Below are 22,385 nucleotides of genomic sequence, written 5' to 3'. Positions count from 1 at the left end.
CTAAAGGTGAAATAGGGGAAAAAATCTATTTGGTGGTGCTCCAAAGTAAAAACCTATAAGCGTGTCTTCAACCAATATTACAGATATGGCTATAAAGATATCTATATGTATTGAATATAGTGTGAGACTATAATATAAGTGATAAAAAATGTGAAAAAAAAAGTTTGAACACAGTTTTATCTAAATCCAGTAGGATACATAAACACTAATTATATGTGTAAAAAATAAATAATGATAATAAAGAAAACACACAAATGAGTGAATAATAAGGCTCTGCCTAAAATTAATCAAATTATCAAGTGTAAACTAATAATTATATTTAAAAATGGACGTCTCCGTATAAAAAATTAGGTTGCCACCACATATAAAACAGATACAGTCAATGAGAAATTTCTTTGCAAGTCAAAGACGCCAGGGATCCAGATACACAGTTCTTGTTACAAAGAGGAAATCTTGGCTTACCCGCAACCAGTTCAGCAGTCGGTTAGGAGGGGGAATCCTTAGCTTACCCCCAAACAGCTCAGCGGTCGGTTCCGTAAAATGAAGCTTACCGCCATGGCGGAGTGACGTCACTATTATAGGCGCTGTCCTCAAAGCGCAATCCGATTGGTCCTTGGCGAACGGCTTACGATTTTTCACTGCCGTGATCCTTTAGATAGAGTATCCGCTCTTAAGTGCCAGAGAGCACGCAGGATACTTCTTAAACATCCGTTTCAAGGGACAAATAGTGGAGGTAGTGAGTAAGGACTTTGGTCTCACCTTATCTTCAGAGTAACGCTGGTATAGTGCACAGACGAGTACAAATGTGCAATAGATTTGTCTTTTCTTATTAGGAAAGTGCTGGTACCTGTTGGAAAGTGCTGGTGCTGTTCCACAGTTTGTTTATAACCAGTTACCAACCGTGGCAATTAGACAGAATATAAAAAAGACTCTAGACAAAATTGTAGTTCCAACTACAAATACAGCAACAAAGTTCATTGGCAACTAACATCAACACGTTTCTCCCTATACAGGGCTTTTTCAATTATTCACTCATTTGTGTGTTTTCTTTATTATCATTATTTATTTTTTACACATATAATTAGTGTTTATGTATCCTACTGGATTTAGATAAAACTGTGTTCAAACATTTTTTTTCCACATTTTTTATCACTTATATTATAGTCTCACACTATATTCAATACATATAGATATCTTTATAGCCATATCTGTAATATTGGTTGAAGACACGCTTATAGGTTTTTACTTTGGAGCACCACCAAATAGATTTTTTTCCCCTATTTCACCTTTAGCTATAGCGCTCCTGTCTAACTACACGTATTTATCACATTCTTATACCTATGATAGGGACCCTTAGGTACTTCAGGAGTTTGGCGATCCCTCCAGCGCTTACTATAACCTTTCTTTTATTAACTACTCAACTACACCATTGCAAGCATGTCTTGTGTGTCTTGGTCCAATTTACTCAAGCTTCTTTTAAACACACATCTTTGGCTAACATATATGGGTTAAGCAAGTACATAGAGTGCAAAGGTATTGCTGATCTTATGTATAGCATAAAGTCCTATATTAGTTCTGGAATGAGTTGTAACAGCAGTTGTACATCGCTTTTATGCACTCGTATATTGCTTTGGTGAACTAGCTGCAGGTATTGTCAATTACAAGTCTACAACTTTAGGGTTCTGTGTCTGTTATCTTTAGGTGGTGAAGCCTGCTTGTATGTACCAATTGTATGGGAAGTGCAATACTATACTGGATGGAGAGCTTCTGTGTAAGTTAACCAAACAAAACTTATTTATGCAGGATTTAGCTCAGAGAAGTAGAATAGGAAAGGACAAAGTAGGGAAAATGAGGTGCAAACTAAAACTGCATCCAGAAACAATTACATAAAAAATTAAAAAAGGGAGGGTTTTGTGGACTCTCACCACTATGAAATAAATGTGTCAGGTAATCCTAAAGGACTTTCCTACCAAACACATAAAAGTGGTAGAATTTAGAGAAAGTATGTTGCCACCTTGCAATTTATTCAACATAAGCCTCATTCTTTAAAATCCAAGAAGAGGAAACGGATCTAGAAAAATTAGCAATAATGCGTCTTGGAAAAAACGATCCAGCCTCCACGTAATCCTTGGTAATCGTGAGATTAAGTCAAAAAGCTAAAGAAACGGATGAAGCCCTCTGACCTGAACGTGTCTAAAAACCTTTTTAATTTAATGATCTTACAATATATAAATTAAGTAAGAGGTTATCAAATTAATTCTTTGGATTAGGACAAGGAGATTGGCAATAATCTCCCAATTGATGTTATCAGAAAAATCACTTTAGGTAAAAAAATATTGAGTCCTTAAAAATTGTCCTATTTGGCTGAAAATAAGACGAGAAAGATTGCTAGAAAAAGCAAAAAATGCAAAAAGTCTTTTGGCAGAAAGTATTGCTAAAAGAAACAAAAACTTCCAAGATTGAAGCTAAATGTCTAAAGCTTGCAAATTCTAAAAGAAAAACATGTAAAGCTTGTAAAAAACATAAATTATGCTTACCTGATAATTTCCTTTTCCTCTGATGGAAAGAGTCCACAGATGCATTCATTACTTTTGGGAAATAAGAACCTGGCCACCAGGAGGAGGCAAAGACAACCCAGCCAAAGGCTTAAACACTCCTCTCCCACTCCCCTCATCCCCCAGTCATTCTGCCGAGGAACAAGGACCAGTAGAAGAAATACCAGGGTGAAAGGTACCAGAAGAATATAAGGACGCCCCACCTAAAATTACGGGTGGGGAGCTGTGGACTCTTTCCATCTGAAGAAAAGGAAATTATCAGGTAAGCATAATTTATGTTTTTCTTCTTAAATGGAAAGAGTCCACAACTGCATTAATTACTTTTGGGAAAACAATACCCAAGCTATAGAGGACACTGAATGCAAAGACAGGGGGGTACAATAGGCAGCCCATACTGAGGGCACCAGGCCTGAACTTCTACCCAATAAAAAACCCACTTCGTCCGAAGACGAGAACATTTTAAGAGGAAAAGCCCCAATGACACTGACTCGCAGTTAGTCCAGAAGCCAAACTAGAGACTGCAAACGGACTCAACTGAGCCAACATTCCTCCAGGAGACACTATCGCCCAACAAATGGTCCTCCACCGCTCATCTCCACAAATGGAGAAATCAGCCTAAAACCCCAAAGGGAACAAGGCAAAGGAGAACCAAGGAAACCGAAAGGTCCCCTAATACAAAAAAGAACACATCCAAGAGTGAGCCCGGCTCACACACACCCAAAGGGACCCAAACAGGGAAAGGAGGCCATGCCTATAGCAAGAGAAACCCGGGATAACACCGGGCACAGAGACAGAACAGCCGTCTCTCCAACATCCTGCAAGCACAGAATGCAACTGAAAAAGCAAAGTCCTCCCAGTGTCTGACCATAGAATACCAAAGTATTCGACCATGAAAAGTGTGTAATACACCCAGGTGAAAAACCCAAAGTTTGAGAACACAGAGACCATAACAGGACGACACAGAGGGTACTTGCAAGGAAGAAGCAGTCAAGCAAGAAACAGACCGCAAAAGCAACCCCCAGACAGGTCAACCTAAGTCGCCGGACCTACACATAGGTCCCTAAAAAGGGGAACACAAAACATCAATCAAGGCCCCCCGAGAAGTAGAGTATACCCTCAGAACCCAAAGGAAGAGTATACCCTATTCTAATCAATGGAGCAAGTTGAAAGGAAAATCTATACCCTAGCAGAATAAGCTAACAGGATAGACTCCACAAAGCTCACACATCCAGAGGAGACTGCGATCCGAACGCAGTGCCTTAGACCACTCGGCCATCCTGACCTGCAGACCCACACCCAGCTGGACCAACCCAGCCTCAGGAATCCAAGAAAGAGGAACAAAAGAATCCTGAAACAGGAACGAGCGTAAGGATAGCACAGCCATCCCACAGAGTACAAGTACAACCCGACTATGATACCAGACAACAAGGCCATAGACCTAAGGATCTATCAAATAACGGCCGAACAAGTCTGCTTGAAGCCAGCAAGACCCCAGGGGGAACAATCCCACCTTTCCGCCTCCCATCCAGGAGAAGCCCCAAGCAAGGACCCTATCTCCATATGAAGGAGAATATCCCCTAAAGAAAAGGAATGATGCCGTAAGGGCAACAACTGTCCTCAAGGCCCGAAGTCACTGGCTAATGGGTATGAACCAACCACCCATGAGGCTCAAGCCACACAACTAACCACCAGATGACATGGGCTACTCTGTGGCAAAGAGTAAAAAGTACTCCAAAAATCTGGCCAACCATGACCAGGTTAGGAAGATGGAGCAAGGATATAGACCAAGTTTCCCACTACCGTGGAACACCCCGACCAGCCCAAGACTGAGTCAGGAAAAAGGCCAAGCGAAGCTTCAGCAACCGGAAGTCTCAGGGAGAAAAACAGGTCCGGGCACCTAATAGTTCAGGCAAATCTTACCCTAGAACTAAACACCCCAACTGGCCAAAAAGCCAGACACAAGGGTATGGATGCATAGCCAGAGAATCTGGATAGCGTGAAGAACTTGAAAGCCCCGACCAAAGGAAGGAACCACCCCTAGCTAAAGTCCAACGCTCCAATGAGCAAGGTTAGAAGTCGTATAAAGATACTTCTCAGAGCCTCAGGACAACCAAGGGATACCTCGAGGTAAAAAAAAATCCTACTAGCAGGACTAGTCTCCCTATCACCTCCGCACAAGCAGAGGACACAAGGAAGAAAAAGGCACTAAGCCTATCCAGCTCTGGAAAACCCTGAGCTAAACAAAGTCCCCGCAGGGAACAACCACCACCTGGAAAAACAGATCCCTAAAAAGAGATCGACTCACCCGGAGACAATGGAAGAAGACACTAAGGTCTCTTACAACTTAGACAGTACACGTCAAAGAGTAAGGGACGCATCTAGATACACTATAAACAGCTTACACGTACACTTGCAAGGTGTCAAGAGCTGCAACTGGTTTCAAACTGCAAACCTTCCGCATGCTAGACAGCTATCCTGTACAAGCTGTTGGATCAAACCAAAAAGGACAAATCCAGAGGCCTAAAAATGAAGGCCAAACCGCTCAATTGCGGTAAAGCGCATTAAGCCCTCCAAACCTCCACCCCATGTAGGAGAAAAACTAAGTTCTGATGAAATCATATGTCAGAGTGACACAGCGGAAAAACTCCCCTATCTGGCCATCTATGACTGAAGGCTATAAGGACTGAAACAATCCTTCCCGCCTCATGGACCCACAGGTCCTCTCGAATGCTTAATTGAACATGAAAAATAATGATAACCTGAGCACTCTGCGCTTCTACTGAACCAACCGAGCAGAACAGCGCCACGTGTCTGAACAGCCGCAAGACCGAACGAACCCCACAGGACCAGCCTGCACCTAGGGTCCTAACCGACAAGCTGCATAAATTCTCCCTCATAGTGGAAAAAACTGAAAACAGACATCTTTAACACAGGACTTATATGTCCAAAACAACTTCCGAAGAAGTAACAAAGAGTATCAATCCTAGAAGGTTCCCGAAGGAAACAAAAACAAATAAAAGACATCCCATCGGATATAAATAAAATATAAGGCAACCCTGAGGTAAACGCCCAAAAAGACACAGGCCTACCCGCAGGGCCAGCCAAACGGAGCCCTATCTTACAAAACTGAAAAAGATCTCAAACAAATGACAATCAAGAGATTACTTCATCCCCACATGTCTAATGAGGTGCACCATTGAAATTATCAGACTGAAAATCCCCGTATCTGGCAACGATAGGGTCATTCAGTAACTGAAAAACATGTCTGAGCAACACGCAAAGGCGCGCAATCCTGTAACGAAAGGCACAACACTCAGGGACAGATACACCCGCGTGGAACTGTAGAGGCCCTCCCCAAGACGGAAAGCCCAGGACAATACGGCACAAGTACATTCTTAAATAAACGTCTGGACTCTGCAGACGAAGAATCGCCAACATTATGTGGAAGCGAAAACGTGCTTCAACCTCCGGGGGAATCACGCCACCCCGCATGGAGGAACCATAAACTGGGTAACTCTCATGTGCAGAAGTATGATTTGGTATGGAACTCGCCTCTCAGAGGACAGGACCCCCAGAGGCGGATGGCTCAGCAGTCCCATGATTCCCCGAGCCCGAGGAACCAGGAGCTCTGAAATGGCATACCGAACAAAACTGGTTGACAGGAGTCAACGAGGCCACTCCGGATTCATCACCGGACACTGAATCTGAAAATAAAAAAATATTCTCAGTATCAGAATTCTCCGTAACTGAATCTGAAATTAACACAGTCTCAGCATCAGAATCCTCCATAACTGGATAGAGGATATTTAAATATGGACTAAAGTAGTAAAAACAAAAACGGGCACCTGACACCCCCAATGGCTGGGGAACTCACCACCTCCTATGACCAGACCCCTGTGGACTAGAAAATTTCCTACGCCACGCGGTCGGGAATGCGGAAATGGAAAAATGGAACGTAGCCACGCCCGAACATAAGGTGAACCGCACAGTCCAAAAAAAGTGCGCCCAACCAAAAGGTTGCGTCACTTCCAAAGGCCTCAATGGTCCAACCACGAGCCCAGTAAACATCACACATAAGCAGGTTGAATCACATAAACATGATTATAACCCACCCCCCCCTGTTCAATAACCCCCCTCAGGAGATATTAACCCTCGATTCCAAGATACTAAAAGAGACTCACTGAGACCCTTATGTTTAGACCCGCAGTAGCCTCTCTGGAAATATTCACATTACAGTACATGGACGAATAAAGTAAAATGAAACGATCTTACCGGAATCTACGCCGTGGAACAGGAACACAGCCCTTCCAATGTGACGGATAGTAGCATCGCCTCCGCCATAGTCTTGAGAGAAGAAAGCCGGCAACGAAGCGAAGTTCAACAATGCTAATTGCTTGAGGAGCTGTAGTTCAACAACGCTGATTGCTTGAGGAGCTGTTAATATGAGTCGGGATGGTTTCGCAGAAAGAAACTCCCTGCATCTACGGACTCTAACTTTCATCCAAACCCTCACTGAGAGACTGACAGGACTACTTAAAACTCCTGTCCCATGCTGAAGAGTACTACCCTACATAAGAGACAAAAATTTTAAATTCTGACACTTCTCTGCCATCCTCCTGGGACGAAAGGCAAAGAATGACTGGGGGATGAGGGGAGTGGGAGGAGTGTTTAAGCCATTGGCTGGGTTGTCTTTGCCTCCTCCTGGTGACCAGGTTCTTATTTCCCAAAAGTAATGAATGCAGCTGTGGACTCTTTCTATTTAAGAAGAAAAAACTAATTTTTCCAGAGGAGAAATTGATTTAGACACTGGGTTTATCCTGACTAAGCCTAAACATAGCCTAGATGTCAAGACATTTAGCAATTTTCCGGTAGTATGAAACAGAAAAAGCTGAAATACGACTTTAAAGAGTTATCAGATAAGTCATTATCTGAACCATCTTGCAAAAATTAGAATTCTTGTAATTTTAAAAGAATGAAGTCTAAAACCCTGGTTTTCACAGAAGGAAATAAACATTTGAGGAATTTTACTTGTAACAGGCTTTATCGTCTGAAATGAGGATTTCAATACAGCATAGAAGAACCTAAAATATAACCCCAATTCTGAAAAAGTTGGGACAGTATGAAAAATGCAAAAAAAAAGTAATTTGAAAATTCAATTCACCCTGTACTATATTGAAAACACATTATTTGATGTTTTACTTTGTGAATTTAATGTATTTTTGTAAATATACACTCATTTCAAATCTGATGACTGCAAATGTTGGGGCAGGGGTAATTTAGGACTAATAGCGATGTGACAAGAAGAAATAAGAAGGTGATATGAAACATGTGAGGCAATTGTGTAATTATAGTATATAAGGAGCCTCCAAAAATGGCCTAGTCCTTCAAGAGCAAGGATGGGTCAAGGATCGCCAATCTGCCAACAGATGAGCCAGTGAATAATCCAATACTTTGAGAACAACATTCCCCAAAGACAAATCGGTAGGATTTAGGGCTTTTCAATTATAAAGATTTAAGGAATCCGGTCAAGTCTCGGTGCGTAAAGGGCCTGTTACCTAACATTGGTTGCCAGGTTGGGGTGTTAGCACAGATTCATTACAACACTTTAAAGTGCCTTGTCAAATGTTAGTACGATAAACATTGCTTTGAACAACCATCTTGGTATTGAGTCTGCACCATTGGGCGCACCCTCTTTTCTTCTTTTTTAGAATATATAATTTCTCCGATGGGAACTGATTTTATAAAGAGGTAGCAGCCAGACACCTGTTCATAGCAATAAAAAAGTCTAGGACATTGATTTGGGGCATTTTTATAAAATAAATTGTTTGCAGGACTTTATTATGATCTGTGCAGTCTAAGATATCTGTGTACCATTTTCTTTTTTCCATTCGGCGCATCCAGTTGAAGATTATCCATCACTGTTTTTAGTATTTTAAAAAAAATAAAATAAAATTATTGTCAATGGATCTACCTTCTAAAGGATAATGTAAGGAAGTGGGAAAAAAATGCACAAACAGACAAATAAAATAAATGAAGACAACCATCATTTTTTAACTGTAAAAAAAAATAGCCAGAGAGATATTAGATAGACTTGGGTAATAAGTAGTAAAGGACCGCTAAACACAGTAGAATCAACAAATGCATAATAAATAGACAATGCATAAGCACTTTTGAATATAAGTAGTAGATTTTTTTTCTGAATAATTTTAAGTTAATTTTATTTTCTTTCCCACTGCATCACTCATGTGACAGCCATAAGATAAGCCAATCACAAAATGCATATACGTATATTATGTAAATCATGAACATGCTCAGTAGGAGCTGGTGCCTTAGAAAGAGTGCATATAAAAATATTGTGTATATTTAGAAAATGGATGTGAATCGGAAAGTGGTTTAAAATTGTGTTTAATTTTGACTGTAGTAATCATTTAACCCCTTCACACCGTTAGGACGTTCCATGCCGTCTTAACAGCGATGGGCTGTTGTTAGGACTGCATGGAACGCCCTACCATATACGGCGTCCTGCAGTTTACCCCTTTGACGAAGTGAAGAAGCGGCCTGTGGGGGCGTTCCTAGCAGCGTAGCCAGTCCCCCATGATCCGATCCCGGCATTTAAATTACATGATCAGATTGACGATCGAGTGATTTCATTTTTACTAATAGTGTTTACATCAGAATTTTGTTCCGATGTTAACACTATAGTACTGGCACAAAGGGGTTAAAGGAAAAGCCTCCTTGTCTAATAACAGTAAATAATAATAATCATGCACTGCATAAAAATGTAGCCCAGCATAATACAGTCTAGACCCAATACTTATTCTTTCTTACTTATTGTTACATACCAGACAAGCATCTTGCAACAGGTTCTATAAGCTTGTAAGAAGTAAATTAAACTTTTTAAATAATCATTGTATGTTAGCAGTGAAAATGTCCGTCAAGCTCCACAACTTCTTCTTCTCCAGTTAGCTGTTTTCTTGTATGACAGTTTAGCAGTGCACGGTTAATATTTTTCAGTTAGTTATTTCAAATTGCACGTGCACAAATCAGCGTGTGCGAGTAGGAAAACGTATTCACAAGTCGATCATGATTAACTTAAAGGGACATTAAACACTCGATTTTTCTTTGCATAAATGTTTTGTAGATTAACCATTTATATAGCCCATACAGGGTTTTTTGTAAAAAAAAGAAAAAAAAAAAAAAAAAGTATAATTTTGCTTATTTTTCAGACTCCTAACCAAGCCCTAAAGTTTGAAGAGAATACTGATGTATACCTACTTCAGCTTGCTCCTGTTTGTGTAAAGGGTCTTTTCATATGCAGAGGAAGGGGGAGTGTCTGATATTTCCCACTTGCAGTGGGTGTTCCAGCTACCGTTTTAACAGAGCTAACTGTGAGCTTCTAAGTAAGTTTTTTAAACGGTTTTATACTGGATTTTTATATCGGTATCTGTGCATTTTATTCTTTATAGTAGTGTATATTATATGCAGTTATATGAAAATTGGTGTATACTGTCCCTTTAAAGGGATATTAAACACTAAATAAATGCTAGATAGAATGATACATTCAAAGAAAAGATTAGTCTGAGGATAACATGTAGATGTTTTTTTTAAGGTTCCATTAGGTGTTGAAATATTGACAAAATAAGTGTAAACTTTTAGTGTTTATAAAACAATGGGAGCTGCTATGTTGTAACTTAGGTTACCTTCTCTGCTGTGGCCAATTAGGGACAGTTATAAATAGGTTACTAGAGTGTACAGCCAATGGCTGTGTGGAATATAACAGTGTTCTGCACTTCCATTTCTATCAGGAACAGAAAAAGGGGACAAAATAAATAATTGAAGTATATTGCAGAGTTTTTTTTATATATACAATTTATCATTTTATATCACCATCTCAAAGTGTTTAATGTCCCTTTAACATACAAAATATACATGCAACAGGTGGGTAGAGCTTGGCGGCCATTTTCAGCTCCTAACAAACAATGAATATTTAAAGGTTTCATGTACTTCTTACAAGCTTATAGATGTGGGACCAGTTGCAGGATGCTTCTCTGGTATATAACAATAAATAATTATTGGGTCTAGACTGTCCCTTTAATAAAAAAATCTTTAACCATTCAGTAATAAGACATTTGAAAAAACAGAATTTATGCTTACCTGATAAATTACTTTCTCTTACGGTGTATCCAGTCCACGGATTCATCCTTACTTGTGGGATATTCTCATTCCCTACAGGAAGTGGCAAAGAGAGGACACAGCAAAGCTGTCCATATAGCTCCCCCTCAGGCTCTGCCCCCCATTCATTCGACCGACGGTTAGGAGAAAAAGGAGAAACCATAGGGTGCAGTGGTGACTGTAGTTTAAACAATAAATTTTAACCTGGCTTAATTGCCAGGGCGGGCCGTGGACTGGATACACCGTAAGAGAAAGTCATTTATCAGGTAAGCATAAATTCTGTTTTCTCTTACAAGGTGTATCCAGTCCACGGATTCATCCTTACTTGTGGGATACCAATACCAAAGCTTTAGGACACGGATGAAGGGAGGGAACAAGACAGGTAACCTAAACGGAAGGCACCACTGCTTGCAAAACCTGTCTCCCAAAAATAGCCTCCGAAGAAGCAAAAGTATTGAATTTGTAAAATGTGGCAAAAGTATGCAGTGAAGACCAAGTCGCTGCCTTACAAATCTGTTCAACAGAAGCCTCATTCTTGAAAGCCCATGTGGAAGCCACAGCTCTGGTGGAATGAGCTGTAATTCGTTCAGGAGGATGCTGTCCAGCAGTCTCATAAGCCAATCGGATGATGCTTTTCAGCCAGAAGGAAAGAGAGGTAGCAGTTGCTTTCTGACCTCTCCTCTTACCAGAATAGACAACAAACAAGGATGATGTTTGTCTGAAATCTTTAGTTGCTTGTAAATAGAATTTTAAAGCACGAACCACATCAAGATTGTGTAATAGTCGTTCCTTCCTTGAGGATGGATTAGGACACAGAGAAGGAACAATGATTTCCTGGTAAATATTCTTATTAGAAACCACTTTAGGAAGAAAACCAGGTTTGGTACGCAAAACTACCTTATCTGCATGAAACACCAGATAGGGTGAATTACACTGCAAAGCAGATAATTCTGAAACTCTTCGAGCAGAAGATATAGCTACCAAAAACAAAACTTTCCAAGATAGTAACTTAATATCTATGGAATGTAAAGGTTCAAACGGAACCCCTTGAAGAACTGAAAGAACTAAATTTAGACTCCATGGAGGAGCCACAGGTTTATAGACAGGCTTGATTCTGACTAAAGCCTGTGCAAACGCTTGAACGTCTGGTACTTCTGCCAGACACTTGTGTAACAAGATAGACAGAGCAGATATCTGTCCCTTTAAGGTACTAGCTGCTAACCCTTTCTCCAATCCTTCTTGGAGAAAAGACAATATCCTTGGAATCCTAATCTTACTCCACGAGTAACCCTTGGATTCAACCCAACAAAGATATTTCCGCCATATCTTATGGTAAATTTTCCTGGTGACAGGTTTTCTAGCTTGGATCAGAGTATCTATGACTGATTCAGAGAACCCACCCTTGGATAGAATTAAGCGTTCAATCTCCAAGCAGTCCGCTGCAGAGAAACTAGATTTGGATGCAAGAATGGACCCTTAGAAGGTCCTGCCTCATTGGCAGTGTCCATGGTGGGACAGATGACATGTCCACTAGGTCTGCATACCAAGTCCTGCGTGGCCACGCAGGCGCTATCAGAATTACTGAGGCCTTCTCCTGTTTGATTCTGGCTATCAGCCGAGGGAAAAGGGGAAACGGTGGAAAGACATAGGCCAGATTGAAGGACCATGGGGCTACTAGAGCATCTATCAAAGCCGCCTTGGGGTCCCTGGACCTGGATCCGTAAAGAGGGAGTTTGGTGTTCTGACGGGACGCCATCAGATCCAACTCTGGAATGCCCCAAAGCTGAGTCAGCTGAGCAAATACCTCCGGGTGAAGTTCCCACTCCCCCGGGTGAAAAGTCTGACGACTTAGGAAATCCGCTTCCCAGTTGTCTTCTTCCGGGTATGTGAATCGCAGATAGGTGGCAAGAGTGATCCTCCGCCCACCTGATTATCTTGGTTACTTCCTTCATCGCTAAGGAACTCTTTGTTCCTCCCTGATGATTGATGTATGCTACAGTCGTGATGTTGTCTGACTGAAATCTGATTAACTTGGCCGCCGCTAGCTGAGGCCAAGCCTGGAGCGTAGTGAATATCGCTCTCAGCTCCAAAATGTTTATCGGGAGAAGAGACTCTTCCCGAGACCATAGGCCCTGAGCTTTCAGGGAGCCCAGACCGCGCCCCAGCCTGGCGTCAGTCGTTACGATGATCCACTCCGGTCTGCGGAAGCACATTCCCTGAGACAGGTGATCCTGAGACAACCACCAGAGAATAGAATCTCTGGTTTCCTGGTCCAGTTGTATTTGAGGAGACAAATCTGCATAATCCCCATTCCACTGTTAGAGCATGCACAATTGCAGTGGTCTGAGATGAATTCGAGCAAATGGGACTACGTCCATTGCTGCTACCATTAATCCAATTACCTCCATGCACTGAGCTACAGATGGCCGAGGAATGGAATGAAGAGCTCGGCAAGTGCTTAGAAGCTTTAACTTTCTGACCTCCGTCAGAAATATTCTCATTTCTACCGAGTCTATTAATGTTCCCAGGAAGGGAACCCTTGTGAGTGGGGACAGAGAACTTTTCTCGGTGTTCACCTTCCACCCGTGAGACCTTAGAAAGGCCAGAACAATAACCGTATGAGCCTTGGCTCTGGGAAAAGACGACGCCTGAATCAAGATGTCGTCCAGATAGGGTGCTACTGCAATGCCCCGCGGTCTTAGTACCGCTAGAAGGGACCCTAGCACTTTTGTGAAAATTTTTGGAGCGGTGGCCAACCCGAAGGGAAGGGCCACGAACTGGTAATGCTTGTCCAAAAAAGCAAACCTTAGGAACTGATGGTGATCTTTGTGGATAGGAATATGAAGGTACGCATCCTTTAGATCCACGGTAGTGTTTTGGGAACCACAAACAGGTTTGAGTAAAAACCCAGTCCTTGTTCTGTAATTGGAACTGGACATATCACTCCCATCTTGATTAGAAAATCTACACATCGTAAGAACGCCTCTTTCTTTGTCTGGTCTGTAGACAGACGAGAAATGTGGAACCTTCCCCTTGGAGGAAGGTCCTTGAATTCTAGAAGCAACTATCTCTAATGCCCAGGGATCGGGAACATCTCTTGCCCAAGCCTGAGCAAAGAGAGAGAGTCTGCCCCCTACCAGATCCGGTCCCGGATCGGGGGCTACCCCTTCATGCTGTCTTAGTAGCAGCTGCAGGCTTTTTGGCTTGTTTACCCTTGTTCCAGCCCTGCAAAGGCTTCCAGGTTGCCTTGGGCTGTGAAGTGTTACCCTCCTGCTTTGCGGTTGCAGAGGTTGAAGCAGGACCGCTCCTGAAGTTGCGAAAGGAACGAAAATTAGCCTTGTTTTTAGCCTTAAAAGGCCTATCTTGCGGGAGGGCATGGCCCTTTCCCCCAGTGATATCCGAAATAATCTCTTTCAACTCTGGCCCGAAAAGGGTCTTTCCCTTGAAAGGGATATTCAGTAACTTAGTTTTAGACGACACATCAGCCGACCATGATTTCAGCCAGAGCGCTCTGCACGCCATGATGGCAAAACCAGAATTTTTCGCCGCTAACTTAGCTAATTGCAAAGCGGCATCTGTTATAAAAGAATTAGCCAGCTTTAGAGCTTTAATTCTATCCATAATTTCGTCATATGAAGTCTCTGTCTGGAGTGACTCCTCCAGCGCCTCAAACCAGAAAGCTGCTGCAGTAGTCACAGGAATAATGCAGGCAATAGGTTGGAGAAGGAAACCTTGTTGAACAAATATTTTCTTTAGTAAACCTTCCAATTTTTTATCCATAGGATCTTTGAAAGCACAACTGTCTTCAATTGGTATAGTTGTGCGCTTGGCAAGTGTTGAAATTGCCCCCTCTACCTTAGGGATCGTCTGCCATGCGTCCCGCCTGGGATCAGTTATAGGGAACATTTTCTTAAAGATAGGGGGGGGGGGGGAACAAAGGGTACACCTGGTCTCTCCCACTCCCTATCCACAATATCCGCCACCCTCTTCGGGATCGGAAACGCATCAGTGTATACAGGGACTTCTAGGAATTTGTCCATTTTATACAATTTCTCTGGGACCACCATGGGGTCGCAATCATCAAGCGTAGCTAATACCTCCTTAAGCAGTATGCCGAAGTGTTCCAGCTTAAATTTAAACGCTAAGGAATCTGATTCTGCCCGCTGAGAAATCTTTCCTGTATCAGAAATTTCTCCCTCGGACAGCACATCCCTCACCGTCATTTCAGAGTGTTGTGAGGGTACAACAGATAAACCTTCCAAAGCTTCTGATTGCTCATACTCTGTTCTTAAAACCGAGCTATCACGCTTTTTAGGAAAAACTGGCAGTTTGGATAAAAATGCCGCAAGGGAATTATCCATGACTGCTGCTAATTGTTGTAATGTAATAGGGACCAATGCGCTAGAGGTACTAGGCATCGCTTGCGCGGGCGTGACTAGTGTCGACACATGGGGAGAGGAAGGTGGACTATCCTCATTACCTTCTGTTAAAGAATCATCTTGGGCTACATTTTTAAGTGAAACAGCGTTATCCTTAAAATGCATAGATACATTAGCACACATAAAGCACAAATGTAAAGGGGTTCCAAAATGGCTACTAAACACATAGAGCAACGTCTATCTGTAGGCTCAGACATGTTAAACAGACTTAGACAGCACTCAAAGACTGAAAAATACAATTTGAGAAAAAACGGTACTGTGCCTTTAAATAATAAAAACGCACACTTTTTTACTAAATGTTCAAAAATGATCCAATCTTTCTGAAAATTTCACTACACGATCTTAATGCTTGGTAATGATTGCACAGCAAATATCAAGTCAATTAACCCCTTAACGCCCGAACCGGAGCAACCTAAAGCTGACAACCGGTTAGCAAACTACAGCACCATGCCACAGCAATCTGCTGTGGCCCTACCTTGCCCCTGGGGATTAGTTTGATGAAAAATAAGCCTCTATGAAGTCCTCAAGAAGTTTTAGGACCCTCCACGTGAAGCTGCAAGAAGCTGTCTGCAATATGAAGTGCGCAACTGAGGCGCGAAATTTAGGCCCCCTCCCTCTCCACTCCGGAGTTGTGGGGCCTTCAAAACCCTAAATAGGTGTCTAAAATTCTGCCATGTGGAAGAAAACCCCCAAATAACACTCCAAAGGTGATAAAAACATGTATAGTGATTATATTTTACTAAAAAATAATCGATTGCCCTTTAACAGTGTCCACCAGTCATTTAGCCCTGTTAAATAAGCCTTCCTTCTATACTGAGTCTCAGAATATGGCTTACCTTCCCCACATGGGGATTCTTGTCAGTCTTCTAGCATTACTAAGTCTTGACTAGAAAAAGATGACTGAACATACCTTGTAGCCGTTAAGCCTGCAAACTGTTCCCCCAACTGAAGTTTTCTTGGTACTCCTCAGTCCTGCGTGAGAACAGCAGTGGATTTTAGTTACAACATGCTAAAATCATTTTCCTCTCAGCAGAATTCATCACTTTCTGCTAGAGAGTAAATAGTACAAACCGGCACTATTTCAAAATAACAAACTTTTGATTGAAGATATAAAAAACTACAAATCTAACACCACATTCACTTTACCCTCCCGTGGAGATGCTACTTGTTAGAGCGGCAAAGAGAATGACTGGGGGGGCGGAGCCTGAGGGGGAGCTATATGGACAGCTTTGCTGTGTGCTCTCTTTGCCACTTCCTGTAGGGAATGAGAATATCCCACAAGTAAGGATGAATCCGTGGACTGGATACACCTTGTAAGAGAAATGGAAGTTGCACTTAGTAACTGGGCTATTTGCCTTTCTTTTTTGAAATTCCTCAACTGCTCCTTTGTTTCTAATTGTAACAGCCATGCTTATTCAGTGCACAAAAAACATAAAATACACAAAGAGAGACTTAAGCCTAGATTAGTGGAGCACGAGTGTTAACACCGCTCAAGTTAAATCAATAACTTGCACTCATATTACAATTTGAAAGTTTAATTTTGATTTTACTGTCCCTGTAATGCCACTGCTCCCCTTCAAATCTATATACACAGAATCAACCCTAAGTTTCAAAAAGCTCAACGAATACAAGATTGTGTAAAGTGAAATAGATTTCCACAAGGACCTAAGTGGGAGGGGCAAGCATTAAAAATTAAATAATAATAAATGTTGTTATTGTTTTAGTTAAATAAATATATTTAAATTGTTATTATTAAGGTAATGGATATTTTTCTCCTTCCAATACAAGTACAGCTGAAAAGTTGATCAATATATGAACCTATTAAACTGGAGATAGTTCATCTCCCAATAATTTCAACGATCTATGTATTTCTAATGTTATATAACTAAATTGGTATAACTGGAAAAATAATCTGAAAAAAAGTTATTATTCTAAAAATGAAATCTATATGTAGAAGACCATGATTTAAATTTATTTAAAACTAGGCGATAAGCCTGCCCAGAGAGCAGTCAATGTTTTAAAAAAATAAGCTGTGTTTAAAAAATTACAAACCCTAAAGGTGATATTACAAAAAATAAAAAAAGTTAAAAATTACAGAAAAAAATAAACAAAGCTATTCAAAATAAAAAAAATACACCCAAACTAATACCCCTATAAAAATAACCCCCCAAAAAATAAAAACACCCCCCTAGCCTAATACTAAACTACCAATAGTCCTTAAAAGGGCCTATTTAAAAAATACTAAGGGCTAGATTTATTATAGCTGAGGCGTACAGGGGTGCGTATACGCGCCCCTGTACGCCTCAGCTCGCCTGTGGCGGGGCGAAATTACCCGCAGGTATTTGGCATTACACACAAGCGCAATTTTGCGCTCGCGTGCAATCCCGCCCCCTGCCCGCGCACAGCCAATCACGCGCGGGCAGGAGCTGTCAATCTCCTCGGTCGGACTCGACCGAAGAGATTGAATTTCGCCAGATTAGAGGTGGTGAAGAGCGTAGGGAAGCAGCGGTCTCTTGACCGCTGCTTGATAAATCACGGCGAGCAAGTTCTTATGAGAACTTGCTGCCGTAGGGGCTTCATAAATCTAGCCCTAAGTCCCCCCCTAACAGTAAACCCCCCACCCACCCACCAAAAACAAAACAAAAAAAACTAACAATAATAAAACCTAAACTACCCATTGCCCCTAAAGGGGCATTTGTATGGGCATTGCCTTTAAAAGGGCATTCAGCTCGTTTACTGCCCAAAAAAACCTAATCTAAAAAAAGCCACCCCAAAAAATAAAAGCCTAAGACTAAGCCCCAAATAAGTACTCACCGTTCCTGAAGCCTGGCGGAGAAGGTCTTCTTCTAGGCAGCTCAATCATCTTCTATCTTCATCTGGAGCGGAGCGGTCTTCCCTCATGTGCGGATCCGGAGTGGCAGTCCTCAGCGGCGGCAATCCTCAGCGGCGTGGAGGCTCCTCTTAATCCGATCTCTGGCGTACACAAAAAATTGAATGCAAGGTACCGCATTCAATTTGGGGTACCTTGCATTTCTATTGGCTGAAATTTTGAAATTAGACAAAAGGATTAGAGCTACTGTTCAAATCAGCCAATAAGATTTCAGTAGCTCTCATCCTATTAGCTGATTTCAAAATTTCAGCCAATAGGAATGCAAGGTACCCCAATAAATATGGGGTACCTTGCATTCAAGCTTGAGTGTGCGATGGACGATTGAATGAAGAGGAGCCTCCACGCTGCATTGGACTGCCACTGCTAAAGACTGTCGCTGAGGATCCGTGCATCAGAGAAGCCAGCTTCGCACCTACGCGCTGCCTTCGCTCCGGATGAAGACAGAAGATGATGGAGCCACCTGGAAGAAGACCTTCTCCGCCGGACTTCAGGAACGGTGAGTACCTATTTGGGGGTTAGGATTTATTTTTATTTTTTTTAAGATTAGGGATTTAATGGACTTGTAAAAGAGCTGAATGCCCTTTTAAAGGAAGTAAAAGAGCTGAATGCCCTTTTAAGGGCAACGCCCATACAAATGCCCCTATAGGGGCAATAGATAGTTTAGGTTTTTGTAGTGTTAGTTTTTTTTTATTTTTGGGGGGTATGGTGGGTCGGGGGTTTTTACTGTTGGGGGGGCTATTGGTAGTTTAGATTAGGGAGTGTTTTTATTTTGGGGGGCTTTATTTTCATAGGGATTAGGTTTAATGTTTTTTATTTTTGATAATTTTATTTTTTTCTGTAATTTTAGACTTTTTTTGTAATTTAATGTTAGTTTTTTTTTAATTGTAACTTATGTAATTAGGGTTAATTTTGGGGGGTGTTAGGTTAAGGGGCTTAGTAATTAAATTAGTTATTTGCGTTGTGGGGGGTTGGCTGTTTAGGAGTTAATAGGTAAATTAGGTTTATTGTGATGTGGGGGTTGGCAGTTTAAGAGTTAATAGGTAAATTAGGTTTATTGTGATGTGGGGGTTGGCAGTTCAAGGGTTAATAGGTTAATTAGGTTTATTGCGATCTGGGGGTTGGCGGTTAAGGGGTTAATTAGGTTTATTGTGATGTTGGGGTTTAGGGGTTAATATTTTAATTATGTTATTTGTGTTTAATTTGCGGATTAGGGGTTAATAACTATTATTTTGCGATGTGGGGGTTGGTGGTTTAGGTGTTTAATACTTTGTGCGGGAGGTTATTTTTTTTAGTTATACTTTGCACGGTTTAATTTCTTGCGTGCGGTTACGTGTTTTTTCGCTATTCGTGCGGACGGTTGAGGTTCTTTTTGTTGTTTTTTTTTAAGGCTTTGTTTGCCTTCGCTGCATCCAGATGGATTCCGAAAATGTCAGGGAGGTGCCTGGTATTTCGGAGCTGAATTGACCATAATAGGCGGGATCAGACTGATGTACTACAGGAAAGTTCTACTCTGTGAAAAGCATTACTGGGCTAAAAAGCTGCACCCAGGTGGTAAATCACCATAGAACAGGCTAACAATGGTATTAAGCCAGTTGTTCGTTCCTGTGAGTGCACTTCTCTCTGCATGTATTTAGTCTCCCTATGGGAAAAAGGGGCAACCAGACGTGGACTCCTTGCTCAGTGTGCTTAGAGGAATATGGCTAAACCTCACTGACGAGGCCCAATAAAGGCCGAAACGATCTTCTGGGGTTGCTGTGTTCCTTGTTCTGAGAGGAATTGCTTGGTATTTCAGCGCTGGACTGACCGTAATAGGCGGGATCAGACTGATATACTACAGGAAAGTTCTACTCTGTGAAAAGCATTACTGGGCTAAAAGAAGCTGCACCCAGGTGGTAAATCGCCAAAGAACAGGCTAACAATGGTATTGAGCCAGTTCGTTCCTGTGAGTACTGTGAATACTTTTCCGATTGGAACCTTATCAATCAGTTGTAATGGTGGCAGTAGACATCTGGGAGCAAAAGGTCCAGTCGCTAATTACACAGCACTTTCATGACCTGCAAGAGAGTTCAAGACTAGTGCTGTCACTAACGGACCGACAGAAAAACATAATTTATGTAAAAACTTACCTGATAAATTCATTTCTTTCATATTAGCAAGAGTCCATGAGCTAGTGACGTATGGGATATACATTCCTACCAGGAGGGGCAAAGTTTCCCAAACCTCAAAATGCCTATAAACAAACCCCTCACCACACCCACAAATCAGTTTAACGTATAGCCAAGAAGTGGGGTGATAAGAAAAAAGTGCGAAAGCATAAAAAATAAGGAATTGGAATAATTGTGCTTTATACAAAAAAATCATAACCACCACAAAAAGGGGTGGGCCTCATGGACTCTTGCTAATATGAAAGAAATGAATTTATCAGGTAAGATTTTACATAAATTATGTTTTCTTTCATGTAATTAGCAAGAGTCCATGAGCTAGTGACGTGTGGGATAATGACTACCCAAGATGTGGATCTTCCATGCAAGAGTCACTAGAGAGGGAGGGATAAAATAAAGACAGCCAATTCCGCTGAAAAAAATCCACACCCAAAACAAAGTTTAAATCTTATAATGAAAAAAACTGAAATTATAAGCAGAAGAATCAAACTGAAACAGCTGCCTGAAGTACTTTTCTACCAAAAACTGCTTCAGAAGAAGAAAACACATCAAAATGGTAGAATTTAGTAAAAGTATGCAAAGAAGACCAAGTTGCTGCTTTGCAAATCTGATCAACCGAAGCTTCATTCCTAAACGCCCAGGAAGTAGAAACTGACCTAGTAGAATGAGCTGTAATCCTTTGAGGCGGAGTTTTACCCGACTCGACATAAGCAAGATGAATCAAAGACTTTAATCGAGACGCCAAAGAAATGGCAGAGGCCTTCTGACCTTTCCTAGAATCGGAAAAGATAACAAATAGACTAGAAGTCTTTCGGAAATTTTTAGTAGCTTCAACATAATATTTCAAAGCTCTAACTACATCCAAAGAATGCAACAACCTTTCCTTAGAATTCTTAGGATTAGGACACAATGAAGGAACCTCAATTTCTCTACTAATGTTGTTAGAATTCACAACCTTAGGCAAAAATTTAAAAGAAGTTCGCAACACCGCCTTATCCTGATGAAAAATCAGAAAAGGAGACTCACAAGAAAGAGCAGATAATTCAGAAACTCTTCTAGCAGAAGAGATAGCCAAAACAAACAAAACTTTCCAAGAAAGTAATTTAATGTCTAGCGAATGCATAGGTTCAAACGGAGAAGTTTGAAGAGCCCCCAGAACCAAATTCAAACTCCAAGGAGGAGAAATTGACTTAATAACAGGATTTATACGAACCAAAGCTTGTACAAAACAATGAATATCAGGAAGACTAGCAATCTTTCTGTGAAAAAGAACAGAAAGAGCAGAGATTTGTCCTTTCAAGGAACTTGCAGACAAACCTTTATCCAAACCATCCTGAAGAAACTGTAAAATTCTAGGAATTCTAAAAGAATGCCAAGAAAAATGATGAGAAAAACACCAAGAAATGTAAATCTTCCAGACTCGATAATATATCTTCCTAGATACAGATTTACGAGCATGTAACATAGTATTAATCACAGAGTCAGAGAAATCTCTATGACTGAGAATTAAGCGTTCAATCTCCATACCTTCAAATTTAAGGATTTGAGATCCTGATGGAAAAAAGGACCTTGCGATAGAAGGTCTGGTCTTAACGGAAGAGTCCACGGTTGGCAAGAGGCCATCCGGACAAGATCCGCATACCAAAACCTGTGAGGCCATGCTGGAGCCACCAGCAGAACAAACGAGTACTCCTTTAGAATCTTGGAAATCACTCTTGGAAGAAGAACTAGAGGCGGAAAGATATAGGCAGGATGATACTTCCAAGGAAGTGACAATGCATCCACTGCCTCCGCCTGAGGATCCCTGGATCTGGACAGATACCTGGGAAGCTTCTTGTTTAGATGAGAAGCCATCAGATCTATTTCTGGAAGTCCCCACATTTGAACAATCTGAAGAAATACCTCTGGGTGAAGAGACCATTCGCCCGGATGTAACGTTTGGCGACTGAGATAATCCGCTTCCCAATTGTCTATACCTGGGATATGAACCGCAGAAATTAGACAGGAGCTGGATTCCGCCCATACCAGTATTCCAGATACTTCTTTCATAGCCAGAGGACTGTGAGTCCCTCCTTGATGATTGACATATGCCACGGTTGTGACATTGTCCGTCTGAAAACAAATGAACGACTCTCTCTTTAGAAGAGGCCATGACTGAAGAGCTCTG

General features: G+C 41.4%; 1 protein-coding gene across 1 annotated transcript in view; it reads right to left on the bottom strand.

The window, feature by feature from the left end:
• Positions 1-22,385, bottom strand: part of DECR1 (2,4-dienoyl-CoA reductase 1) — a 364,680-nt gene that overhangs the window by 36,370 nt on the left and 305,925 nt on the right. The window lies entirely within an intron of this gene.

The sequence above is a fragment of the Bombina bombina genome, chromosome 5 (genome assembly GCF_027579735.1).
Source record: "Bombina bombina isolate aBomBom1 chromosome 5, aBomBom1.pri, whole genome shotgun sequence".
Lineage (NCBI taxonomy): Eukaryota > Metazoa > Chordata > Amphibia > Anura > Bombinatoridae > Bombina > Bombina bombina.
Note: the sequence above shows the minus strand (reverse complement) of the source record. Positions and strands in the feature narration are given on the sequence as shown.